We start from the raw sequence: 11,955 nt of genomic DNA, 5'->3' as shown, positions 1-11,955 counted from the left end.
ACCGTGCCGTGTGTTTCTTTATTGTGGGGCAACGCATTTGGCCAGGGGTGGCACTGCTTAGACAGCAATTCATAAGCACAAAACACAGGCTATTCCAGTGGGGTGAATAGCACGGTACGATCCCCACCGAGGCAGGTGCGTAAAAGGACATGTTCGTGGTCTCTGCTAGGCGGCAACTGATTGTTGGTGAATAAGCAGTGCGAAGCAGGGTCGGACCTGGTTAGTGCCTGGAGGGGAGACCGAATTTAAAAAATACATATAAGTCTTCACAAATTACAGCGAGGTACCTTTTTTAAGGCTATAGTCCCGGGCCACGATTCGAGACCAGGTGAGGCCAAAGGGGGACTGATTACTTCCAATTTTAGAACAGTGAAGAGAGGCCCACCGCAGGTCTAGCGGGTCCTGCAAGTACCGATCTGGCGCTTGGGCACAGGAAGAGAGACTGGCTGGCAGCGATGCAGGTTAGCGCCAGCTCATTCACAATGTCAGCAGCAAAGCGGGGCAAATGACAGCGGACGCCCACCTCCACCCACTTGGGATTGTACAAGGTTCTAAAATTGGAAGTAATCAGCGCGCCCACTTGGTAAAGACATTGGCGCACTACAACACCCAAGAGGCCGTAGGTTCGGCCACACCCACCAGGGCAGGTGTTGAACATTAAAGGTGAGCCTAACAACAGCGCTGCTCATTTCCTAAAGAACATTGCGCCATTGATGAAGGGATTTTCATTCCCGAAACGCGTCTGGCGTTTGCAGTTTGTGTGGCTGGAGCCCCGTTATGACATTTGCTGACATGCTGACATTAAAGCGTTGAATTATTCCTTCTCTCTGCGGCCTCATTTCTAAGGGATTCCTGTGAGTGTGTGTAATTGACAAACGGCTTTTTCCGGCCGTGAAGAGAGGCCCACCGCAGGTCTGGCGGGTCCTGCAAGTACTGATCTGGCGCTTGGGCACAGGAAGAGAGACTGGCTGGCAGCGATGCAGGTTAGCGCCAGCTAATTCACAATGTCAGCAGCAAAGCGGGGCAAATGACAGCGGACGCCCGCCTCCACCCACTTGGGATTGTACAAGGTTCTAAAATTGGAAGTAATCAGCGCGCCCACTTGGTAAAGACATTGGCGCACTACAACACCCAAGAGGCCGTAGGTTCGGCCACACCCACCAGGGCAGGTGTTGAACATTAAAGGTGAGCCTAACAACAGCGCTGCTCATTTCCTAAAGAACATTGCGCCATTGATGAAGGGATTTTCATCCCCGAAACGCGTCTGGCGTTTGCAGTTTGTGTGGCTGGAGCCCCGTTATGACATTTGCCGGCATGCTGACATTAAAGCGTTGAATTATTACTTCTCTCTGCGGCCTCATTTCGAAGGGATTCCTGTGAGTGAGTGTAATATATATATATATTACCTACTGGCGGTCGCCAGTAGGTATATATAGTTAGTATTTTTTTGAATAGGGATTTCTGAAAATTCTATGTTGAATAACTTTGGCGTTGATGGACTGAATTGGCTGAAATTTTCAGGAAAATGGCACATTTTGTTTCTGAGCGTCCCCTGAAAGTTTGTGGGGGTTTCGTGAAGTGGGGGCCGAGTAAAAAGGGGGGCCCAAAACGTGTTTTCCCCATGTTAATTTCCTTAGGGCGGTTGGACTCACTTTTAGCTCGAACGGCTGAATGGATTTTTATGAAACTTGGCAAAATTGTAGGGACTGGTAGCCCGATGTGCCTTTGCTAGGTCTCAAAATATGTGCTCCAGTGGATTTTGAGAAATTAACGTTCAAAAAAATATATACATCTGTGACAGCGTCCCGGTTAGCGCCTCGGTTCGCAAACCAGACGCGTAATGGAACTTCGCGTGGAGAAGCGGATTGGCTCCCTGGTGACTGTGAACATTCTAAACAGTTCAGAGCGGCCGCCATCTTGTCTCTCGGTAGGATCGAGAGACAAGAGGTGGAAATAAACAAAGGGGGAAATGAATGAAAGGGTGCAAGGTAGACTCCTCTTGACCCTCTAGGATTGATGTGGGGGCGATTAAAGGGCCCGCGGGCAAAAAAATAAAAAAAAATTGTATTCGATTTTTCGCGGAGGAAGCGCTTCCCGGTACGCGAACCGGGTAGCTTACCGGTAGCATAACGGGAGTCCGCCATCTTGCGTTAAGGTCTAATTTGGACACAAGATGGATGATAAACAATGCTGGGTTTGTGTAAAAGGGGGCAAGGGAGACATATACTGACCCCCTAGGTTTTGTGAGGGTGGATGAAGAGGCCCATATATGTCCAAAGAAAATAAAATTCAAATTTTCGCGCGGTTAGCGCCCGGTGCGCGAACCGGGTAGCGCTCCGGAAAGCGTAAATCGTGAAAATTAGTAAAAAAAAAGTTACATTTAAAATTTATATAGAGTAATCCTAGTTAGGGTAGCTCTGAAAAGAGCTTTTGGGTCTGTGGGAGATTTAGGTACTTATAAGTATGTACCAATACACAGTCTTAAATTCTGGAGGAAAACTCTGTTCCCCTCATCTGTGAAGTGCACACCATCTTCTCTGTAGATATCTTGCATGTAGTAACGCAAGTTATTGTTGTAGATGGAGCCCATTCCATGGTCTCTCATGTAAGCTGAAACAGACTTATTTACATGCTTCCTCGCGTTCTCAATTTGTGGACAAAATTGATTGGACCACCTCCATTTCTGTCTTTGGCATATATTGGAATATACCAAGGCAGTTTGAGGAAAAAGTGCCATCAATTGCTCAAAGGTGTCCTTTAAAAGTATTTCCAGACCTACCCCAGTCAAAGTGCCCAAATCATTTCCTCCACAGTGCACTATTATGAGGTCAGGGTTTGGTAAATGCAAAAAGGTTTTCACCAATGGTATCAATTGGTGACATTTCAATCCTCTCTGGCCAATCCATTTGATTTCCACATTTTGTAAATTGAGGTTGTGTAAATTTCTGTTATCAGCATACCTGTGAGCCCAGTGGATGTAGCTATGTCCAAGAATCCAGACAGAAAACATGGTGAAAGGAGGTTCTGCTGCAGTCAGATGAAGTGTGGGAATGAAATGGCAGTTGGAACAGTAGGAGTTTGTAATGAAAAGAAATGTGGAGTTTTAGTGCTAATGATTCAGTAGCAGTGATTGGTGCATTTTGATTGCTGAAAACAGAAAGTTAGGGTGCATGGATGTGTTCTTTGAAAGATGTAATTCAAATGGTTAAGAAAAAATCATTTTAAGAAACATTGCACTGGATAAGCAGGTGTACTGAGAGTTCAGAGTTCATTTGAAACATTGTTGTGTGAACTTGTAAACATGAGAGGTCTTTCAGGAGGTAGTTGCTATGGAAAAAAGGCAGAAAGGGCAGAGGGGGGAAGGGTGTTGATTTGAAAAAAGTGAGGGAAGAGTTTTGATTGGGTGACATGAGAGATATGTGTGATGAATTACAGCATTTCTGTGCCATTGTTGGTTGCAGCCTCTGGAGTGCATACCCTTTGCTCTGCTAAAGAAAAATTGGTGTGTGTCTGAGACTGTTTTGAAATTCAAAAAGCATTTGCTAAGGTGAGAAAAGATTCATTTAATTTAGATTGAGACTAGTATGCTTTAGGGAGAAAATTAGGAAGAAAGTTGTGTATTTAAAATGTTGCTTTGTGTCAAGTGTTTTACAAAAAGATTTTGTTTCTTTGAGAAATTGTAATTGGAGATAATGTGAAGTATTAGTACTGACAGGGTGTGCTTGTACATAGGAGCTGTGCTGTGTTTTCAAATTATGACTTAAAAATCGTTTTTAAGGAAAAGGAATGCTTTTTAAATTTATGAGAAGGAAAAAATGGTGTCTGCTTCTTTAAACAAATATTTCACTTGCCCCATGATTCAGGGAGAATAATTTGCTTACTTGATGTGTTTAAAAACGTTTCTTGGAGTCATTTAGGTTTCTTGATATGTACTGCTAGAGTTTCATAGTCAGCATGGGGCATATTTATAAGGACTTTGAGTCACTTTCACGTTATTTTCCCCATGTTAAAAGTGACGCAAAAGTGGTGCAAGGGCCTTGTAAATACGCCCTCATGTGTGTTAGGACATTTTAAGTCACTTCTCCATGAATCTGGGAGAATAATCTGGTTGCAGCCTCTGGAGTGTATACCCTTTGCTCTGCTAAAGAAAAATTGGTGTGTGTCTGAGACTGTTTTGAAATTCAAAAAGCATTTGCTAAGGTGAGAAAAGATTCATTTAATTTAGATAGAGACTAGTATGCCTTGTAAATACGCCCTCATGTGTGTTAGGGCATTTTAAGTCACTTCCCCATGAATGGTGTTGAATAATTTGCTTACTTGATGTGTTTGAAAACGTTTCTTGAAGTCATTTAGGTTTCTTGATATGTACTGCTAGAGTTTCATAGTCAGCATGGGGCATATTTATAAGGACTTTGAGCCACTTTCACGTTATTTTCCCCATGTTAAAAGTGACGCAAAAGTGCTGCAAGGGCCTTGTAAATCCGCCCTCATGTGTGTTAGGGCATTTTAAGTCACTTCCCCATGAATCTGGGAGAATAATCTGGTTGCAGCCTCTGGAGTGTATACCCTTTGCTCTGTTAAAGAAAAATTGGTGTGTGTCTGAGACTGTTTTGAAATTCAAAAAGCATTTGCTAAGGAGTGAAAAGATTTATTTAATTTAGATAGAGACTAGTATGCCTTGTAAATACGCCCTCATGTTTTTTAGGGCATTTTAAGTCACTTCCCCATAAATTGGGGAGAATAATTTGTTTACTTGATGTGTTTAAAAACGTTTTTTGGAGTCATTTAGGTTTTTTGATATGTACTGCTAGAGTTTCATAGCCAGCATGGGGCATATTTAGAAGGACTTTGAGCCACTTTTATGTTATTTTCCCCATGTTAATAGTGTCGCAAAAGTGGTGCAAGGGCCTTGTAAATACGCCCCCATGTGTGTTAGGCCAGTTTAAGTCACTTGCCCCATGAATCTGGGAGAATAATTTAGTTACTTGATGTGTTTTAAAAATGTGTTTTTTGACTTAAAATGGCTCAAAGGCTTTGTAAATATGCCCCATAATGGCTATGAAACTCTAGCAGTACATATTCTGTCTATGCTGCTAAATTACCATAGGTAGAATTGACATCTAGTGTGTTAATTGTTTGCTTACTGTTATTGATTTACTGTTTGGTAATAGTATTTATTAACATTTTTTTGAAATATTTACCACAGATTCAACTCAAGATTTTTTGAAAAATTCAAACATGCCCTCAAGGCAAAGGAGAAGAAAAGAAGCAAAGCGACTTATACCCCACCTTGATAAACCATTGCAGCAGTCCTCTACAATAAAAACTTGTCAAGTCACCAAAAAAACTCCGGTAAGACAACAAAATCTTTTTTAAGAAACATTTGCAGACGAAAAAGTAGCACTACAGAACATGTTTTACTTCAGAAAAAGAGAGCCAATTTAAACGGGAAGGAAAAGCCCCTCAAAAATGTTACTGCTAGAGCAGGAGATAACTCTGTGCATGGTAGTAGAAGGAGAAATCTGTTTAGAGACATTCGTAGATGAATGTTCCGCAACAGGATAATTGCCAATTTGATAAAAAAAATTAAGAAAGGTCAACAGTAAGTGGCTTTTTATAAGAGAAAGAAAAATGTAGAGAAAATTATTGATCAGGCTTTTGAAATTAAGCGAAAGTTATTTATTTTGATAATCAATAGAATTAGGAAACTAAACAAGGCAATTTATGATTTCAAATCAAATAGTAGATGGAAGAGAACAGTTAATCGTAGTCATTTTTGTGAAGTTCTTTCAGGAGAATGGATGCATAGTTCAAGGTATGAGGCATTTTTTAATGAGGAGAGTTATTTCCAGGACAATGATTTGGTGCATGCAGTTGACACCAGTGGTCGAGCTTATGAGGTGAAAGACGGTTGTCCGGTTGAAAAAGAAAAACTTGTGTCAACAGAGGCAGAAGAGGTGTTAGGTAATGAAGTTTTAGGAAGACGTCCTAAGGGACCAGTGTACACCTGGAAGTGTAGTAGTATTTGCAGTGTGCGACAGGATTCCATCAATTTGCTTTGTGATTTTGTACGGACATTTAATAAGAAAAGTTTAAAACAGAAAATGAATTGTTGCAAGAATTAGATCCTTGCAGAGTGAGAGAAGTGACAGGTTTGCATGGTCATTCACTGGCTTGTCTTTCCAGGAGAGTATGCCAGAGTGTTTTTCATCATTTCAGGATGCTAGCAGTGCATCATAATAAAGTGAGGACATTAGTTAGAATGTTGTATTATGCTAAGAGTCCAGCAATTATGCTTAAACATTTAAGCACTGCTCTTTTGCATGGGTATGAAGTAGATGTGAAGAATATTTGTGAAGAAATTGAGTTTTGTTATTTTGCTAGTAAAGAGAATAATGTTGAAATTGACCCAGTAGAAGAAGGTAATGTGGAAGAGAGTGTACAGATTTTCAGTACAGATAAGTTTCACAAGGAAATGTCCACGTTTATGGTGAAATCAATGTGTGTTGTCGACGGACTTATTATAAGAATCAGACTAAGTTAGTGGATTTATATACAAAAAGTAAAATGGTAAACAATAGTGAATGGAAGGATTTTGCAACATACTTGATGGTAGAAAATCATTTTGATTTGGGATCAGATCAACGTATGTGTACTTATTGTTTTAACAAATTAAATCACAACCGGATGCCTGCTAGAGCGGTTCATAATAATCTGGAATTGGTTGACATTCCTTCTGAACTGAAGGATTTAAATACTTATGAATCTATTTTGATTCAAAGTGTTCATCCTTTTCAGGCTATTGTTCGAATGGAGCCTAAGACAGGGAAATTGCCTCCTTCAGATTTACAGAGAGGATTAAAGGGAAGAGTTGTTTATTTGCCTCTGGATTTGAAGAAAAATATTGATACAATTGGTGTAGACAAAGTGGAAGTGGAACCTCTGGTTATCCTAGTTAATGGGGTTCCGACAAAGAGTAAGAAAATCTGGCAAGATTTAGTGGATGTTAGGAAACTCAAAAAAGCAACGTTGTATTTGATGAAAAACAATGAGTACTACAAGAATGTATGTGTTGCAGAAGATGAACGAAGTGAAGAAGAGGACAGCGATTTGTGTACTGGACAAATAGAGAAAGTAGATGCCTCTAAAAATGAAGAAATATATGAACATTATAGTGTTCATCCTTTTCATTCTAAAGAAGTCATGGGGAATGCTATTGAGTTGTTTCAAATGAAACAAGTCAAAGGGAGTCCCATTAGTGTTTGGGAGGAAAGTTTGGAAGCTCGGTGTTTCCCACAGTTATTTCCAACAGGTCGAGGAGGAAGATATGATGAGCAACCTGATCAAATTCCTGCTTCTGAATACCGGACTTTACGATTGTATGCAGAAGATCCTAGGTTTCGTCAATGCATTCCCTATTTGTTTCATCTACTGTATGAAAGTGATCTGTCTGGACTGTCTTATGCAGTGAACCACATCCTGAAAAGTGGTGTACAGTTGCAAAATATCTCGGCAAGGGAGTTTATGGATAAAGTCAATGTGCAAGACAGTATTTTGGATTCTCACCTGATTAGTCTCATGGCATGTCAGCGTGGTACTAATGAGTATTGGTACCGTTGTCATGGTGACTTAAAATGTATGCTGAGGAAATTAGGAATTCCCACATGGTTCCTCACTCTCAGCTGTGCCGAGTATGGCTGGGAAGACTTACTTGAATTTCTACGCGAGGCAAATGGAAACATTGAAAATATCGAATTCAAGACACCCGGAGAACTGTGCTCTTTGGATCCAGTCAATGTATGCAGGTACTTCAATCATAGATTTGAAGCTATGATGTCTTTCATTACGAACAAGAAAAATCCACCTCTTGGAGAGGTGTTGGATTTCTTCTGGAGAAAGGAGTATCAAGCAAGAGGTGCTCCTCATATACATATGCTGCTATGGATCAAAGATGCACCCAAATTTGGAACAGATCCGGATGACTTAGTGATGAGTTTCATAGAACAGTATTCTACATGTGCTGTTCCAAAGACAAAGGAAGACAAAAGTTTAAGAGAACAAGTTTTACCCTTTCAAAACCATCGTTGTGGAAAGTACTGTCGTTGTAAATTTAGAAACAAGAACAAGTTCTATACAAAATGTCGTTTTGGGTTTCCACGATCAGTGATATCTGAAGGAAGAGTGAACAATTTGATGTCTTCGCTGCGACAAAATGTGACAAGGAAATCACCCAAAAATACATACAATTTAAAAAGAAATGAAGAGTCCAAGTACATCAACGACTACAACCCAGTGATTTTGTCCATGTGGAATGCCAACATGGATATACAGTTTGTGGCTGACAACTGTATGGCTGTGGCTCGGTATGTGACGTCTTATATCACAAAAAAAGAAAAGACAGAACTGAAGGATATGTGGGATGACATTTCACATGAAAAGAGCCTCAGTAAGAAGTTGTACAGTTTCAGTCTAAAGATGTTGTCGCATCGAGAAATCGGAGCATACGAATGTTCTGATCGGTTATCTTCAGCAAGTCTCTATGCCAAATCTAGGAGTATAATTTGGGTGAGCCTTGGTCTTGCTGCAACACGTAATCGAGTTCTGAAACCTGTACGGGAAATTGAGTATTTGGCGGAGAAGGAGCCAAACAGTACAGATATTTTGAAGACCAACATGTTGGATACATATTATCCAAATGGAAGCAGTCATCTCGAGAATGTTTGTCTGTATGAGGTTCTACAAAATTACATATTCAAGAGGAACATCAAAGAAGATATTGATAAAGGAGTGTATGCTGTAATTGTAAGTGAGGGATGTCTGGTCAAGCAAAGAAAATGCCAATTGGTTAATCATCGAAAATTGAATTGCGAATCTCCTGAAAGAAAAGAGTTTTTCTATTTAGCTCTTTTGCAACTTTTCAAGCCTTGGCGTGCAGAAGAGGAACTGCTTGGAGATTTCCTCTGTTATGAAGATTCTTTCAATGCAGCCAAGGAGTCCATAGAATGTCCTGTTTTTCCAAAATATCTAGAAATGTTGAATGCAGAAATCGAGCAGGAAGCAACAATTGCAGCCGAGATTGCTAGAGACAGTTCTCAGGACAGTCATTGAGTCAGGATCCACTAGGAGGACCAGTTATCGAAAATGAAGCTGCCACTGCCATGATTGAAGTGGAAAGAGCCATGGCACATGCTCAGGAAGATGCGGTTAACTTAGAAGATTTGGAAAGACAACTCAACGTTGAGCAGAGGAAAATATATGACGAAGTTACCAACCAAATTGATCATGGATTAAGTCATGAGAAGAAACAGTGCTCATGTACGTCGGTGAAGCCTGTCCGACTGTACGTGAGTGGAGAAGCAGGAACTGGAAAAAGTTTCCTCATTAAAGCAATTTCATGTTATTTGCAGAAAAGGACTGAGTCATCGCTGTCTTGTGTTGTCACCGCTCCAACTGGTCTGGCAGCACATAACATTAAAGGTATTACTTTGCATCGTCTACTGATGCTGCCAGTGGAGCATGATAACAAATTACAATACCACAAGTTATCTGGAGATGCTTGTTGTGAAGTTTCACGAGTCCTAAAGAAGATGAAACTTCTTATCATTGACGAAGTAAGCATGGTTTCTAATATCATGCTTGCCTTTGTGCATTTGAGAATGCAAGAAGTTCTTAAAACAGAGTATGATGTGTTATTTGGTGGCAAACACATCATTGTTTTCGGTGATCTTCTGCAGCTGACACCAGTGAAAGGACAACCAGTGTTTAAACTACTGATGCATGAAGATACCAGGAAGTGCCTAGGGAGCATTGGCAACGTTAATATATGGTTAAACTTCAATTATGCTGAACTGCGTGAAAATATGCGTCAGGCGAAGGATGAAGATTATAAGAATATTCTACAAGATGTTAGAATTGGAAAAGTGACTGAGCATGGAAAGGAAGCTTTACATGCACAATTATTGTCAAATTTGTATCCAGATGAAGACGTTCTGCCAGAGAATATTTTTCAGAAAATTACTGAGAAGAAATCTGGGATATGTTTGATGCCAACTCTGCAAGAATGTTCCATCTTCAACAACAAAATGTTGAATTTAGAAAACCAAGACATAGTGAAACTGGAAGCTATTGACAGAATTGAGCATATGGGAGCAACAATTATTTTGTCTGAAAATTTGAAATCTAAATTGGATTCATTAGAGAAGACTATATCTAAAACTGCGGGTTTTGAAAAGACTCTGAATGTGTGCTTAAATTGCCGTATCATTTTGAGAAGGAATTTAAATGTTGAAAGAGGTCTGGTAAATGGATCAATGGGTAATGTTGTTGATTTTGAGAAATACAGAAATAGAGATGGAATTGAATTTATAAAAATTAAATTTGATGGCATTGAGGATGTACAGCAAATTGGTTGTTGCTCTGCTAGGTTTTTGCTTATTAAAGACTTATATGTTCGCTGTAAGCAGTTTCCTGTTTGCTCGGCATATGCGGTGACAATCCATAAATCACAAGGTTTAAGTGTAGACAGTGCTTTGGTGAATATTGGCAGTTCTGTGTTCAAGGAGGGTATGGCTTATGTGGCATTATCACGAGTCAGAACTTTAGCTGGATTGTACTTGATTGAGTGTGATGAGACAAATATTTGTGCAGATCTAGATTGTGTTAAGGAATACAATAGGTTAAGAAGAGAGTATGCGCAACATTTGCCTCAATATCCTTTGTTTGAAAAACGTGTGGTAGGCCGGAAACGAACAAATGTGACCAATAGTAGGGAGGTTGTAGCAAAAACACGAAAAGTCGATGAACCCGAAATTGTAAGCAGAAAGAAAATGGATGCTGTTCAAGATGTTGTTGGATTTCAATTTTAAAATAGTTCTGGTGTCAACTGCTATGCTAATGTACTGGTTAATGTTGTCTTTTCTCTAGAAACATTAAAAGAACAGATTGTGGTCAATTCAGATCAAAGATTTTGCTGTTTGTTAAATTCTGTGTTAGAGAAATGTAGCACTGATAGAAGAAAAAGAGAAAGTGTATCTGAAATTCGAAATCTCTTAGACAAATGTTCAGGTCAAACGCAATTCTCTCAAAATATTCAGCAGGATTGTCAGGAGTTTTTAATGTATATGCTTGATGTTTTGCAAGATGAAGGTGTAGATGTAGATTATCTGTTTGGCCTTTCTTATCAATGGCAGCATGACTGCGAGAACTGTAGGCTATCAAGTACTACTAGTGTAGACTCAGAAAGAGTTATATATTTAACTTTGCCTGACAGTAAATCAGTATCCTTTAATAAGCTAGTAAAAGCAGCCGATCAAAACATGGAGTGAAGCCAATGTAAGTCTGCAATGCTGTCCACATTATTTATACGAAGTTATGGCCAGTATGTCATTTTAACGTTCCAACGATGTAGGTCTGATGGAACTAAATTGACAACTTTAATTAAAAATGTTGTGGCTTCGCAGTTGTCAATATCAGGAAGGACTTTTGTAACTGCAGCAATTATATATCATGACGGTCCTTCAACAAATTCAGGACATTACACAGTTTATTTAAAATCTGGAAACGGCTGGTCATTCTGAAATGATTCTGTTTTAACTTTCAAAAAACGTTTTACCGTTTGACTTAAAAAATTCTTACCTAGTGTTTTTACAACCAAAATTTTAGGGAAGGAAAGTGGCCTACGAAGATTGGAGCAGTTGATACATTTTAGTCTGCTGTTTTAAATTGCTTTGTGAATTAGAGTGATCATAATAAATACAAATGTAGAGTAGTCATAGAGATACATAACTGGTCTATAATGATTCAAAGAGTTGATATGATTTACTCTGTTGTTTAAAATTGCTTTGTTAGTAACTGAGATCAAGAGAATGAAAAAATTGGAAAAGTCATAGAGGTAGTGCAAGTGTGCCTCATAGCAAGTGGTATCAATGTTATAGGAAATGTGAAACATGAGTAAAC

Source organism: Lissotriton vulgaris, chromosome 7 (assembly GCF_964263255.1).
Source record: "Lissotriton vulgaris chromosome 7, aLisVul1.2, whole genome shotgun sequence".
Taxonomy (NCBI): domain Eukaryota; kingdom Metazoa; phylum Chordata; class Amphibia; order Caudata; family Salamandridae; genus Lissotriton; species Lissotriton vulgaris.
The sequence above is the reverse complement of the archived record's forward strand: the minus strand, read 5'-3'. Positions refer to the sequence as shown.